General features: G+C 33.1%; 1 long non-coding RNA gene across 1 annotated transcript; it reads right to left on the reverse strand.

The window, feature by feature from the left end:
* Window positions 1-839: 839 nt before the first annotated feature.
* Window positions 840-12731, reverse strand: LOC149801099 (uncharacterized). The gene is made up of 4 exons (XR_016420579.1): window positions 12633-12731; window positions 11855-11932; window positions 6964-7100; window positions 840-6488 (listed from the first exon to the last, which is right to left on the reverse strand). It is a non-coding gene; the product is annotated as an uncharacterized LOC149801099 (long non-coding RNA).
* Window positions 12732-13339: the final 608 nt, after the last annotated feature.

A 13339-nucleotide genomic window follows, 5' to 3' on the forward strand; every position in this document is an offset into this window, starting at 1 on the left:
ATTTCTCGAAAAGAGATAGTCTTTGAATTGCCTACCCCTTTTTTATTTTTTAAAAAAAAAATCCCATGTTAAATTCCCCTTGTCCGTAGATTGTCCCACGATTTATTCCCATGTTAAATTCCCCTTGTCCGTAGATTGTCCCACGATTTATTCCCATGTTAAATTCCCCTTGTCCGTAGATTGTCCCACGATTTATTCCCATGTTAAATTCCCCTTGTCCGTAGATTGTCCCACGATTTTTCGCCATGTTAAATTTCCATTGTCCGTAGATTGTCCCAAGGGGTTCTGTAATGCTAATTCCCATTGTCCGTAGGGTATCCCCATATACTACTAACGTTGAGCACACACATAACGGAAATAACACATTCTCGTGTTCGTGGTAACAGAACCACAGATTTAATGGAGATATATATATGCATATATATACATATACATATATATATATATATATATATATATATATATATATATATATATATATATATATATATATATATATATATATATATATATATATATTGTGTTAGTATAAAATAGTTGTGCATAAACAACCTTATGAATAATGACATATATTACCTGGGTATTCGCCGTGGTTTGAGTTGAATGTATGGCTAATGTTCATGTTTTACGTTATGACCTAGATTAATCATTCGCCAGCTTCTGTAGCAACATCCAAGGCATAATCGTAAATCAGTTGATATGCCATAAGTCTGGTTCTGATGTTGAAACGTTTTAATTTTCACAGTACTACCACATAATATAACGAACTGTTAAAAGCAATCACAGCTGCGATTTCCGTGGCTCATATCGCATGCTGAAGTTTCAAGACAAACAAAAGCAATTCTTAATTTTTTTAATATGTCATAGGCCTTTATTTTAATTTCCTGTATCAACCATCTTCTTACATTTGTAAATTATTTGGAAGAAATTTAGTGAAACTCTGAAAGTACAAACTTGTATACAGTTTGATAATTGGAACTTGTATCATCCTATATAAATTGATTAAACTCGCATCATCTGATGCTGGAAATTGGAGACGAAATGAGCTGTACTTGTTACTGTACCGTTACCGTTGTCCACATATGTTGACCATAAGTGGCTTGAGGAATGCGTATGCCATTATTGTCTGTAAACGTATTTCTTGTGTCGTATGGGAATGGAGAGAGACTATGTCCATCGACCTGTTGCAGTGTGGCAAGTTTTGCATTAAGAGCAACATTTCGAGCAGCCTTCCAGATTGCGCAGACTGCAAAACTTATTGAGCTGAAACTCAGGATGCCGTTGAAAACGGCCACGACTACGGGTACGGCGTCAACCGCTCTTGAATAAGGATATCCGTACGTGTCCATGGGTATGATAATTGATATGATGAAAATTGGGAAAACGGCCATGAACCACAAGATACTTAGGATACAGTTAAAGTGGACCTGCAATTAGATAATATGTGTAAGAAATGAGAAATATCAAAAGCAAATCAATACATCGTTCACCCCCAGACGAAGTTCAATTCAATTCAATTGTTTCCTTTTATAACCATGTATAACCTTATACAGTACATACTAAAACATTACGTGGTCAATAAATGTGATACATAATACTAAGAAAAGCTCCGATATTTTAAACAACAAAAGCTGGAAATCAAAGGATGGAAAAGTATAAACCATCATATAATAATGTACCCTAAGTAGAATATGACTTATTTTCAACACTTCATACATATGTTTACGTATTGAACATAATGATTTTTTTCTCACTAGAACTTGAAAACTGAATCAACTTGTACATGTTTGGTTTATCCCAGAAGTTCGTTTTCATTAACTTTATTCTACACACATATTTAAAATCCATTAAACTTTCAAATAAGTGAAAACAAATTCATACGTGATGTTGCTTGAAATCAAGCTACATCAACTGCTTTTATGGTTGTTATTTCAAAGTAAACGCGATCATTGTATCACTTGTAAACAAATATTCCACTCAGTTTAATTAAAGTATTTGCTATTGTTGCTAAGCGTAATCAGTTTGTGAACGGATAGCACACCATTGTTAGAAAGCTTAATTGAGAACATATTTGTTAATTTTTTACACAATATGTTTTTTTAAAATTCTTCTCCGTATATAAGTAGGACCCGATTTAAAAATAACCCTATCTCACATAACCTTCTAAACGCGATATTCTTATTTTAGACTCAATACAGAATTTAATATGTGCTAAATAGGAAACGGAAAAAAAAGGAATGTCAAATGCTAATAATTAAAATATCTCAAAATTCATTTAGTAGAGCGAGTTAGGCGAAAGGAGGGAGATAACATTTGTGGTGTGACCATTATATATATGCATGCAGATATTGGTGTATGTTTCTTTCTGTCGGTATGTCTCCCTAAATGACAGATATGTATGCAAAACAGTTGCATGTTTTTTCCAATCTAATACCCGCAACAAAAGTGCAAACATTGAGACCGTACGTAAGTCAATACGTACATATATTATATATAAATATGTCTGGGTCGTATATAAATTATATTTGTGTTTTTGTAGAGATTCAAAAGATGCATATATGTGCCATTTTTCATCAATCATTTCCCATATACAACATATATTATTTTACATCATATTGTAAAACGTCATACATTTTTACATGGGCCATCTTTGCTACTTCAGTTAAATATATATTCTAGCTCGATAATTGTAGTACCAACGAGGGAGATTGAACACTCTATCTCTTTTGTTTTATTCTAATATTCCAAAATTAGGTAAATATTTTAAAACTTGAAACGTTTCCAGATGAGTATACTTTCTCCTTTCAATCCAGTTTAAACATTTTAGTAATGCCTCATTTTCAAATATGACAAGATAAAGTCCCTATGTAATCGTGACAAAATGATACATGCTTGAAGAGACTTCCCAATTGTTCTAAAAACGATTTTGGTAGATACTATATATAGATGACTTTAAGGAGGTCTCTGAGCCATCTAGGGTGAGAGCATTGTCATTACAGTGAAATAATATATTCTGTGTTTGTAAATGTAATTCTTTTAATAGTTGGATGTTCTGAATCGAATGAGTTAGCATCTCCGCACAAAAGGAAAAAAAGCATCGAGGAATGAGATCACCTTGTCTAAATTAATTATTGATTTTAAACCACGGTTAATTATTTTCAGTTACATTGAAACTTTATTTAATAGTGTTATAAATCGGCTTGAAAAAATATTGGAATGCGTTGGTAAAAATTAGAAGCTTTTAATCTTATTAAATGAAATAATATAAAAAGCAACATTACCAAACGCTTTCTAAACATCGTTCAAAAGAAGAAATTCAGTTAACCTACATGCTTTCGATTAACAAATAATGTCATAAATAATACGGATATTCTCTCTTATTCAATTGTCGCTGATAACGTTTGGTTTGATTAGTACTTGCAACTGATGGAAGTTTATGTTGAAGTCGATTTTCACAGCATTAAGACGCTAAATTACATTAATTTATTAATAAATAAATGGGTCCTCTGCTTTTAAAAATTGTTGTAGTTTATCTCCTTATGAGACGCTTATAATAGCACATTCCATCTGAGTTTATGATTCCTCACCATTATTGAAGACAAAATGAATCGCTTGCACAAAATAATCACTAATAGCTCCACATAGGACTTTCAAGAACTCTCCTGTATTCGATATTTCCATCGACTTTCATTAATAGTTAAATTTTACCATTTGCTGCTGCTTTGGTTAGTGTAATTATGTCATTCGTTAATTTTCATTGTGTGTGATGTAAGTTAAGGATATCTGTAATTTTCATTTAAACTATAAGATCAACTATGTCTATATGGTGATTGAAGTCTAATTTATTCATTGTCTAATTCAGTTTCCGTTAGAATGTCTAACTCATTTTTTGCGAATGTTTCGTCTCGCTAAATTAAATTTAGGACTTTCTTATTTGTAAAGATTCTATTTTTCAAATTATATAAATAGTTTGAAACCATTTCCTAGTCTTCTGTCTTAATTGCCGTATATTCCACCCCGTCTCCTTTAGAGTTCTTGACACGGACTTTCACTAAATGTCACGTTATCATTTCTAATTCATGAATATATTTATACTGTTTTCCTGTTCTTTAAATGTAATATCGTTTGCAATTTTCTCTTTATGTTGAGTTTGTTGTTCGTTATTTGAAGCATTAGAAACATAGTTTCAATTTTTTATTTATAAGAAATATTTAATCTTTAAAAGAGAATCTCAGAAATTGGAGTTAGTTCTAAGTTACAATTTGATGCGAGAGACATATATTTGGTCCTGGAGTCGTGAATTGAATCCATCACATTCGTTATGTAGACTAACGTCTTGAAGGACTGACGGTTTTACTTCCAAAAAGGTATGTGTTGTTCTGTTTTTTGAAAACTGGGAGTTGTTTAGACTCAAGAATGGTCAGTTTTATAGCCTTGTTCTACGTATTGTAAGTACAATAGCTGCAACCCGTCTACTGGTTGTAATATAATTACAGATAGATTTGAAACCCGAAAATGACACCGACCATAATGTCTAGTGACTAATCAACAACTTACAGTTTGTAAATTCTAAGTGTCATCAAACAGAAATTATATGTGTCAACATGTTTTCACGTACCCGGCAAACAGCTCCACGTAGTGCGATACAAACACAAATTCAAAACTCTCTATCATATTAAGCGATGATAGCAAATATTATTGGGTTCTTTCACATCGTCACAGCTGACACTTAAGAATATTTAAAGTTATATCGCGATTTCCTTTCATTTAGAAGACGGAATATTATATGGCTTTATACTTTTAATCTTTAATCTAACTGTAAGTAAGCCTTCAGTTGCATACGTTGCATAAAGTGTGCGTTTGCAAGAAAATATTATTTCTCTTTTTCACTGGTAATTTTTCTTACACAATCCTTTTTCTATACACGAGATCCTTTATTTTCGCGGTCGTGTTAAAAGAGTTACAAACAATATCTTTTTTCAGTTGTAAGATTGATGGGTGTTACTTAGGTTCGCGTTTGTACAACTTTGTCTTACTTCAGACATGCAAATCTCGAACGCCTGTTTATCGTTTTTAAATGCATATTATGTATTCATTCTTGCACATCCAGAATGAAGTATTTTTAACTCTGGCTCATTTTCATTTCCTCGCTTTCAATAACTGCTAAAGTTCGTGTAATTCCGACTGTTCAAGGTTAAAATCTCGAGAAAATTGGAAATAACATTTCTAGTGGCTGTTGGCTCTATGCATTGCGTTGTTATCCTAACACCATATATAACGAAATTGCAGATATTCTACATGGAAGTGACATAGAGGTATGCCAATATTTTCTACACTGTGATATAGGCAAATGGACATCACTTACTTTCATTGATGCCACAAAATATGTGGCGTTCAAATTTAAATTGGATTAACAGACTGCAATCACAGTGTCTTAGTCATTAAGCTAACTTTAATCTTGGTATAATGTGATTCTTCTTTTGTCTTTTGTCTTTTAGATTTGTTTATGACAACGAGAATGATCAATGTATTAACATCTTGTTTCTTTCGAAATTGCTATGCTAAAGCTAATTATATGCGTATCAGAAATCGAGCGAATTCTCTAACACTGTTTATGTATCCGATAAAAAACATACCTCAGAATATAATTATGGTCAAATTTGTCACCACATGCAATTTGAGACATATATAAGATACAAAATTTTCCAAAGTACAACGAACCGTATCAATATCATTCTCCTGCCTTCGTGCACTGCTAGAGTCTCATCACTGTATTCTTGGATAAAGTGGGCTGAGTGTCAATGAATGACTATTAAAAAATCTCTTCGATTTTTAGGATGTGATAAAACACGCCTCGAATAAACTGAATTCGTACAGTTTAGACTAGATGAGGTAAAAAGACCTGGAGATAAAACTGTTAAATTGCGCACTAGTTGTGACCAGTATATAGGTTTAAGACTCGTCATAGTCGATTATACGATATGAATAAGAAAGAATATGAATCAAATATAGTGTACAATCTACAGATAGGGTTTGACACTGGATCAAAGGCAGTGTAGCAATAGGCTGAGGTATGGAATCGTTGATTTCTTTCTACCGATATTATATCATTTCATGACATGCAATGTAACTCTTAATATCTACATCCTAGTGTAATATTAGAAACATAAATATAACTAAGAGAGTTAATATGGTGCCTGTTTGTGGAGACAGATGGACTGTAATTGGCTGGCTAGGTGTTATTGTTAAATCCAAATTCATCCTGTATTTATAGCTTTAATATACAATTCTGTTTGGATAAATATGCTCTCTAAGTCAATCCGCCCTAGGCTGGACTCGTTGGTAGAATTTCATTTGTCTCAGAGAGAGAGAGAGAGAGAGAGAGTTTTCTACAGAATCGGAATACGTACAAGAATGTGACGCAGGTTCTGGTAATTGCATTGTGATGCAATCCAGAAGACGACGAAAACAAATGCAGGCAAGATGGGCTGAAAAAATAGATTGGCAAATTTTAAGATTGGCTGGATTTAGTGTAGGTTTTGTGATCTGCAGCTCTCCCTCTGGTACAATCACTAATGCATAAATATAAACAGTTTCAATATACATACGCGAATGCATTCACTAAAGCATTATACTGCACTAACATGAAACGTGTTATGCATATATATATATATATATATATATATATATATATATATATATATATATATATATATATATATATATATATATATATATATCGTGTCTTTACTTCTTATCCGCGATTCTGGATTTTGGAGGTTTTTCCTACTTGACTTTGACATATTTCTTAGTAGCAAACAATATATTTAGTACAATCTGAGTTTGGAGTCAGTCGCTTTGCAGTTAAACTAGGAATTACCTTGGAATAATAATAATAATAATAATAATAATAACAATTATTCTATGTATGTGATTGCCCATTCAATGATGATAATTTCTTACCGACAGGTGAGTCAACATGAGAATGAAATGCGACGTTGCTCCACAAATGATGATGCCAACAACTAGATTAACAACTTGGATTATGTGATGTGCCACTATCACATTCTGTAGTATGCGATTCACTTCCATTTCCGCTCCTAATAAAGGAAAGAAAACATTTAACAACTGAAAAAAGACGATGTTACCTATTCTCTAACGGCATCAAATGTCATATCGTAATATTGTGAATCATCATTACCACAGTCATCGTGAGGAAAGGAGTTACTTTAGAAATTGTCATCAATAGGCATTTCTCGCACTTATTATGACAGGAAAGCAGCTCGAATGATACTGGTCAAGATTATAAACTATTTGAATGAGCATCTGGAAAAGACGCAATGCACTTGGCTGTTCGTGTTGATGTTTGTGAGCGATGATTTAATTTGAAAATGAGATCGAGATCCATGAGTATTTAGACATCAGAGACAGTCGAAAAGTCACATAGAATATGTCATCTCTTTTAATAATTAGAAATAGTATCCACTGAGGTATGGTGACAGGGTACCGTGAGAAGCAAATCACAGTGATATAATCCAGGTATAACGTCCTGGAATGAATTCATAATAATCCCTATATAGCATTTCAGTAAAGTCAAAATACAAAATAATATCTCTGATCATTCTATGTTGTCTACTACTGAAAACAATGCAATGAAAAAAAAAAGATAATAAGACTAATGTAGTCTTTTCCTGGTGCGAGTAGTGGATAAGGATGTGATCATTTTCCTGCGAATCTACTACTAAATGGAATGCTAAGTAAAACATAGTTTTCACTCATTTAATTGTATGGGTCTATATTTGTTTGAAGCTTATGCGGTATTTTAGGAAAAGTGTCCATCACTCTTGAAAAGTGTACTAAAGATAGTAGTCAATACCATTTTCTGTGTCAGGTAATTATGCGCCACTGTGACATAATTTACAGATGTGAAAGGAATATACCATCAAAAACACGTGTTTATGCCAAAAAACTAAATATAGACTCTTAGAAGTCCAAAAGATATTTCGACGTTCTCATGAAGATTCCACCTAACACTTGTGATTTACTGCATTCCATATATGGTTGCGTCTATCTATATACATTTTAGTATTTTCTTTGAGTATACCACTTCTACTAATCACCTCAACATATTTATATTCAAGATATTATCGACAGAGATATGGAATCAAAAGCGTTTTAATCACTCAGAACTTTATATAATCGGGAAAAGTTGTACAGGAACACATTTAGATTCTGTGTCTATACATTTTAATTATTCTAAGACGGACCAAACTTGTAGCTTTTAGAGGAAATCCAAGCAATGTAAGTCTGTATTTCTGCCTTCAGGCCGAGAAATGCGCCCAGTGTCTTTTATTGGGGAAGCATTTTCATAAAGACTTCTGACAAATTATATGTATATTCTTAAATTTAAGTAAAATTGTACCTGTCATTGCGACATTTGCGAGCTGTTGTTTTAATCTTCTTTCTGACACATTTCATACCAATGTAGGATTCAGCAGTATTCATTTATGGTAGTTTCAACCATGTTGATTTGATGGAAATAATGTTAAAAGGTGTCAAAACACGAGATGCTAGAAGCGGACGTATTATGAGTATGGGTAAAGTAAATAACAATGATAATAACCTAAAGGATGTATGGAAGAAGACGAAAAATAGATGGCATGCATGCATACGTGACATAGCAGACTTCGGCGATTCTCGGGTGTGATTATTTTGGTTGCTTATGTTATTCTTTTTCAAGAATGTTTGATTCCAATACAAACAGAGAAGAAGACGAAAGATAGATAACATGCATACATAAGTTCCAAAGCAGACGTGGGAGATTATTCAGTGCACTTATTGTAGATGCTTCTCTTATTCCTTTTCAATGACGACAGGAAAGATTGATTCCCATGCAACCAGATAGAGACACAACAGAAGCATCTGCAGCTTTAAAGGATGCATTTTCAAACTAATCCAATACCTAAATAAAACTGCCTGTTGTTTACTTTTACACAATGCATAATGTATTCAACATTGTAGTCATTACTGAGAGGAGAGAGTTGTTGATCATCATATATACACGAGCTTTTAAGGGTCCCTAGCAAAATTGTCCATGAAAATGTTTAAGTTTAATAACAACTATGATAGTGTGTATCTACCGGTAAAACGTCGCTATATAGTGTAACTTTGTCGGTTTTGAGAAATTTATATTTTGTCTCATGAGCAACGGTTATCCTCGTCAACATTTGTTGCAATAAAGTGTAGCTTTGTCGGATTTGAGATATTCATATTTTTTGTCGTATGGGCCACAGTTACCCTTGTCAACAAAGCTAGCTATATTATTTAGCTTTGTAGGATTTGGATATTCATATTTTATTTCCAAATGGGCAACATTTATTCTTGTGATAGCGTTCAGATGTTACGTTGTCAAATGTCACCAATTAAAAGAATTTATATATAACGGTTATCAATTGTACATCAAGAATATGCTCATTGGGACTAGTAGACTACATGATTATGTTAAATACGACCTGATTAAACAATTGGGCATTTAACGTAACGGACTGCATAACAGGGCCTGCAACCTGAATATTGATGATTTACACAGAACCATAACTCTTGGCTTAATAAACAGATTTGAAGAGGAGCAATGCAGACAGTAATATAAACATTATTTCTGATGTTCAGCCAAAACCTATGCCGGTTATCTCGACTATATTTAACAACGTTTGAGAAAAGAGAGTCCATTTCATTACACATATGTCGATTTTGACATAGCAGAAGGAGGTTGTGTATATATTACAATGAATGGGTTCGAAATGAAACTCTTGTATAAATATATAAACAGCAGTATTTAATGCATAATTTGTTTATTATGTGAAATAATAAGTATTCAATACATCGGCTATAAATGCCGATGTACAACATGCAGACATACAGTGATTGGTTCAATAAAAGAGACATTAGAGGATATTAGATAATTCGAAAAGTATTTCTTCAGCCCTATAAATGTGTATACAATATTGGAAAGGACGGTTTCAAAACAGAACTGCTTACAGAAAAAGCAAAGATATATGCTATTCATCATCTTGTGAATATTAGAGTTATGTATAAGCTTACATGTGTACATGTAGCTACAAGGTCGAAACTAACGACCTTTAACTTAACAAGCATGTCACATATATGAAAGTGAACTAACTGAAAAGAGAATGTGTTGACTGTATTCACATAGACATACATAACGCATATATTCCGATATTTCAGATATCAAACTGTCATAACATTATGTTCCCAAAACCTGTCTATTCAGTAGGTAATTTATTCACCAAACGGTCATGAAAATCATATGTATGAAGAAATGCAAATAGTAATGAAAGAACGGTTATACTATATTAATACATAAATGATTTAAAAGTGATAAATTCGATAAAGAAGGAAGGAACGTGATTTGTATATTTCAGTCGTTCTCATTACATGTATTTTGCATTTTGTGTTCCAAATTTATCTGTAATCATGTAACATAATAGTTTGATCGATGCATTTCGCAAGTGACACGATTCATGGATACGGACCTTTAATAGATGGGTGGCCCTGCCGGACATAGAATGCTGAGCGACTTAGCGGGTTCTCGGGGGATAACACCTATGTCCATATATGAGATAATAGATATTTGCCGAGAAGCAACTTAAATATCTCTCATTACTGTCACAAGTGTAGACCAAAATGTCCCTGCTTAGCTAAACGTGTATACCTCAAATCAATCGAAAAGTGGAAAATATGACAACCCCAAGTCGGAAGCTGAAGGCCTTAGGTGTCCTGCAGAATGCGATGCTTACATTCCCGATAGATTAATTTACCCGCAATATTGTGTTTCAGTGTGTGTGTGTGTGTGTGTGTGTGTGTGTGTGTGTTTGTGTGTGTGTGTGTGTTCTGTTAAGCAATATTTGTATTATACTAGTTATCATATTTGTTTCATAATTTTCATGTAATAAGTATGTATGTAAGAAAGATCTATTTGTCTTATTTAATAACCTTAGTAAACTAATCTGTCATTATAAATCAGGAATGAGAATGGTAACAATATACTTACAAATGGATGTATACGGAAAATAAGAGTACGTGTGTAAATAGGTGTACACGGAAAATAAGCGTACATTTGTTTTGTTGTTGTAGTTGTTGGGTTTAATGCCAGTTTTCAGCACAAAAATATACATGGAGGCCAGAATACATGGTAGAAGAAGAAACATGGAAAAGCCCGGAAAGAACCACCAACCTATGATAAGTTACTGGCAATCTTTCTCATATACCCACCAATGGTCAAATCAGAGACTCGAAGCCACGCAAACAGAGGTGAGTATATGTGTAAATAAGTGTATACGGAAAATAAGCATGTACATGCCTTCCATAATTTATGTTTGTGAAAATTAAAACAAATAATTGAGTAACAAGTTCTCTTCTAATGATTTTCTGTTTCATATTAACAGTTTAGCGCAAGAATTTATATAGGCTAATGATTATGACAATTATTTATATCTCTCTTTCATATTTGTTTAAAATACTCTGCTAATTTCGATTTCTTGCACATATATTTGTATAAAAGACAAAAGTGTGATCATTATATGGCACTTAAGAATTATAACTTTCAAGCGTTCATGCAAACAATTCGTTTTTCACTTGACAATTTGATTATCTGAAAATTGTGGGCCACATTTAATCAACCTCCTCTTTGTTTCTTCTTACGTGCTTGAAGTGCGAATCGTTTGGTCTATTCTCTACACGGACGAATATAAACTTTGTTATGGAACACCACATAATGCTCGCTTTTAACATGAAAATAAAGCTGAACATTCTTTACAAAATTGTCCATACTTACGAAGTTGGTCATACTGTAAGCTCATGGTGGTAAATATTTTAATTCAGTTGCTCCAATCAACAAATTAAAAAATTGGATCTGTAAAAAAACAGGAAATTCGCCTATTATTCTCAAAGATGAATTATTGTTGTTTTACAAAATTCCAACACTGGTAAATGCGATTCAGTCTATTCGCTAGTGGATCGCACTGCTATATCAGTTTTTAAACGGTACAGAACAGACAACATACATTGATTATCTCAGTGGATGTATGACTGAATACTTCTGTGTTGCGTATTCTTTTGTGATTTTGATCAAGTTGATCAAAATAAAGGCCAGGATAGAAAACAAGAATATTGACTATTTAATTCAGTTAATAATTTCAAACAATCGTTTACGCCTTCCGCTTTAACTCAACGATACAGTTGCCAACATGATACACTGGCCTTTTAAATAAGTACAATTTCTGTCATCACCATAAGCTACGTTACAGTGTATATGCTTTTGGACCTGTTGCTCGCGAGGACGGAATCAAGTAGTTTTATTCTCAAAATCATATTATTAGTTCGATTTTAGAACTGCTCTCAATGAACCAATTCTAATGTCTTTATAACCGTAACAACAAACATCGCTGGCAGCCAATATTAAAATGACATCGTTTCCGTTCTACTACTGAATATGTCATTATATGAGTACATTTGTTAATATTGGAGATTGGTGAATGTAAGCAAAACATAAATTAATGCCACATCCACACAATTTAAACATTTTTGGAATGAAATAATATGAATACACATACCTTTATCTTCTTATTTCGGCAATCGCCTTCGTGTAACTGCGCAACTCACTACTGCGTATTTAGAATGGATAGACCAGGAAGAGGCCCAGTAATATTGGGAATGAGAGAGTATTACATAACAAAATTCCGAAGATCTCTTTTCGGTTTTTGTGTGAAATTTAATTTGCAGCTTGGTTAATGTATATTTTAAATTTCTTCGCTCCTTTACCGAGACGCTGTGAAAGATCGATAGACAAGAATGTGATTTAGTTTAAATATTCTAACTTTAATGTACTTCAAATCCATAATTAATCCCTTTAGACCCTCCGTATAACGTGGGTAAGTTATCGATTTAGAACAGGCTATATATAAAGCTGGGTAGTTTGTACTGAACGAGAGGAACATCTACCTAGAGACAAAGATAAGTGCTTATAGTATTTGGAAAGCCAGATTTCGTGTTATCTTTAAAGCGCAGAACCATAACGGGGTGGGGTGGGGGAGAGAAACACTGAGTTCCAGTCAGGTTTAGAAAATGATATAAAAATCTTGTCAACATATTTAGTTGATGTCTAATTCATGTTTAGTGCTTTTCAAGATTTCCAAAAATGTGATACATATAATTGAACACGTATATCTGGTGACGCGATATTTGTTTAAAGTAGTCTGATCTGTCCTTATCATACTTACAGTGAAAGATTGCTCCTTCCGACGGCTTGTGACACGCATGA

The sequence above is a fragment of the Sinohyriopsis cumingii genome, chromosome 4 (assembly GCF_028554795.1).
Source record: "Sinohyriopsis cumingii isolate HCF-2022 chromosome 4, ASM2855479v2, whole genome shotgun sequence".
Lineage (NCBI taxonomy): Eukaryota > Metazoa > Mollusca > Bivalvia > Unionida > Unionidae > Sinohyriopsis > Sinohyriopsis cumingii.